Raw genomic sequence first — 3876 nt, forward strand, 5'->3', positions numbered from 1 at the left:
AATGTGCAGTTGGCCTAAGGTTTAAAGGCCACTCATAAATAGGACAGGCAAGGGCCAGTGACAACGGCCTAGCTAACAGGGCAATGCCCTTGGCATTAGTGCCCAAGGCCCTCTCCACCCAAGTTAGGACCAGGGAGAGCCAGGCAGTGACTTGCTGATGACTCAGCAGGTAGATCTACAGGCACCCCAAACCACCCTCTCCTTGGCTCACAAGGACGTTGAGGTCCGGACACTACAAGTAACTATCGAGCTTACGCTGGACTCGAACACCGGTCCAGCAAATTGCCAGGCAAGGACGTTTCTAATGGGCCATCACAATCGCTAATGGAGTCGAGTTAGCTTCAAACAGACTAAAGATTTAATCACAAAATATATGTAAGGCCAGAATCACATAGGAAGCATAGAGCCCGTGTCTTGCAATCTAAAAACGAACGAACGAACGAACATAGGCAGTGACGCGACACGTGTGACGTGTGACCTGAAAGGTGTCACATAGTACGTAACGACACGCCAGGAACGGAAAACGCGTGTGGTCACGTGTCACTCAAGAGTGAACCTGTTCACTTTTTGTGTCGGGTGTCGGGCAAAAATGTGTTCTTTAGTAGCATTTTTCATTTAATTGAATAGTATAAATTTCATTATGATTTGATAAAAATCAATTGTGATTAACCTGCTGTTCTTTGTTTTTCTTTTTGTTTATCAGAAAAGAATAAAATTTCAATAGGCCTATACTTGAGATAAAAATGCATCGTGTTCAACCTGCTGTCGTATATGTTTTTATTTCTATAAGTATAGAATTTAATCTTTATTTGAAAAAAATATACTGAATACATCGTTTTCAACATGTTATGAATTTTGCTTTTTCAAATAAATTTCTAATTTATTATTAAAGAATAAATTTTGTTCAAACTGCTGTTGTAAGCATTATTTGGGTGTTAGTAATCGTTTTGGTGATGTTGTATGTGTGTGTGTGCGTGTGTGTATGTGTGTGAGTTTTGTTGCTGTGTTCTTTGCTACTGTTTCTGCTGTTACTAATAAACTTTAAAACTAATTCAAAACTCAACTGAGGATCAAGATAAATTTTTTTCTGATGATATTGGTTTTCGCCAATTACAACCTCTAGATATCAAATATGGAAGCAGTATTGACTTCAGTTCCACGTAAGTCTTGAATGACAACTTTAAATTGTCAGATTTTTTCTATCTCTGTATTTCAGCAGTTAGCAGATCTTTTTATTAAATTCTCCTTTTCTATTCCTCCATAGAAACTGCTCATGGCAGCAAAAACTTTTTCCTTTGCTTGTTCAATAAAACTAATGCAACATCAGCCAAGGAATCCATTGTGTCAACTAACGAAAGTGAGCGCGTGCCTAGGCCTATGTGACAGGGTGACTCGGAGAAAATTGCCTTATTTTATGAAGTAATCACTTATCAGTAAGGCATTCGAAAAAAAAAAACTATTATATACGTATTCATAAAAAACCTTTATGATGAAAATATTTTTATTATCACTTCACATAATTACTTTTTCAAGGTAATGTCGACACACATCGAACGAATCAAAGGAAATGATTTAAGCAAAACCGTAAAATGTAAAATATCCATTAATTAAGTGGCTTTCAGATTTGATAAATTAAACTCAAATTTGAATATTCAATCACCGAAGTGAACAGAAACAATTCTTAACTAACAACAACAATAATAAGAATAGGGAAGTGGGGAATATGGGGAAAGGAAGAGTACCCCTGGATACAATCCAATTTATAGCTCGAAGGCAGGTACTCGGGAAGGAAAGATTCAGGAAATAGGGAGAAAGAGAAGTACAGGAAAAGAATAAAAGAGAGGGGCAGACCCTCTTGCGATATTAGCTGACCACCAACAAATACAAATGACAAACCATTTATTGCTCAACTGAGACGTGAAATGGGAATGGTATTACTTGTAGCATCGACATTGGTCGTCTACTCCGGCTGTATCATCTTCACGTACAATTAAATTCTGGATTGTTTTACCAACAAGCAATCATTTCTTTTCAAGTTAAAGATTTACATAAGAATTTTCTATTAATACAAGCCCAAGTAAAAATGGCAAAACCCACTTACCGCATCTGTACTCATTTTACGAGTAACTTCTTTATTCTTTTATCTCTACGAAATGATAATTCTAAAGAGTTTCGCTTTCATCATTTGCAACGAGGGTACAGTACAAAATAAAATTTCGAAAATCTCAACCTGGTGGTAATATCTTGTGAAAAAGCAACTGTAGATTCATATACTGAAATAATTCTTCCTTGGCCAATCAGTTTTTTTTTTAATGAAGCGTATTTGCACTGACTCGCAGAGATGATGCCCTTTTAGCTCGGAAAAGTTTCCTGCAATCTGATTGGTTAGAATTATCTTTTCCAACCAATCAATGATTAGGAAACTTTTCCGAGCTAAAAGGGCACCCTTGCGAGACTGTGCAAATCGGCCTCACTAAAAGAATTGACTAGTCAATGGTTTTATTAAAAGGATACTTAAAGCAGTCTCGATTGACATCAGTGCACTACTTTAAGGGTCTCTACATAGTTCCTTCTGCCCCTACTGTAGCTGCACATTTCTTTGTATCTTCTATTTTCCCTCCGCTCTTGCTTCCTTTCTTCCATCTAGCTTAAAGGTTTAAAGGTCGATCATGAATGGCAGAGGCAAGGGACAGTGACATTGCCCTAGCAAGCAGAACAATGCCCAAGACTCCGACCATACATACATATGATCAGCGTCCAAGCCCTCTCTCCACCCAAAGCAGGACCAAGGAGGCCCAGGCAATGGCTACTGATGACAGCAGATAGACCTATAGGCTCCCCCAAAATCCACATACTTACCTCATAAGGATGGTGAGATTGCAGCGACCAAAGGAACTAATGAGTTTGAGCGGGACTCGAACCCTAGTGTTCACCAGTCAGGGACGTTACCACATCGGCCACCACAACCCAATCATCTTAACTTCTAATGCAGGGTTTGTTTTCCCCAGTTGCACTTGGTATTCACGGGCTGCATAGCGCAAGAGGCCGTGACTTGCATGCGAGTCGTTCTAAAACGAACAAACGAACGCACTTGACCGCAGAAACAGAGTGGCATCACAGGCCTCAGCGTTTAAAGTCACGAATACAATGCCTTCTTAAGTACACTTACGAGAGATTCCATATTCATTATCACATAGCCTATTAATAGATTATAGTCAGTGTCAACATATAAGCTAAGCACCTTAATTAAAAGAAAAGGAAAAAAAAAAAAAAAACAATACGAGACGATGTTTCAGGAGAACATTTTTACTTACTACAAATAAGCATATCTTCATCTGACAATTCTATCTCTCTACGAAGCTCAAAATTATGGTAAAAAAAAAATAGTCTAACCAATTAGTAGAACATCATGCCAAGCCAATGACATGCTCCTCTTATGCATATACGATGATTATCGTATGTGAGAAATTAGTTGAAGACGATAATGGTATTTTATTGTTTACTAAAGAAAATTTGCTGGTACAGACTGACATAAAAAGACCATACACAGACGGGGGTAGAAGGACATGTCTGAGGCCTTTGTGGTTTGTCCTGTAGCCGACTAGCAACGGCTGATAATGATGATGATAATGATATTCTAAAGAATTTATCGTATCTATTTGCATGTCACACTATCTTATCTGTATGACCAGGATAGCTCCTTTGAGTTATTGATATTACAAAAATATCAATATACTACGAAGACTAGAAACTTTTTCAATAAAAATCAGAACAATTTGTTCCTTATTCATCGTTCTCAGACTGGACGAATCCCCTTGAATTTTTTTTCTTTTTATTTAAATGGAGACAATTCTCTTGTTGAAAGGTGTACAGTAA

This window comes from Palaemon carinicauda, chromosome 11, assembly GCF_036898095.1.
Source record: "Palaemon carinicauda isolate YSFRI2023 chromosome 11, ASM3689809v2, whole genome shotgun sequence".
In the NCBI taxonomy this organism is placed as follows: Eukaryota; Metazoa; Arthropoda; class Malacostraca; order Decapoda; family Palaemonidae; genus Palaemon; species Palaemon carinicauda.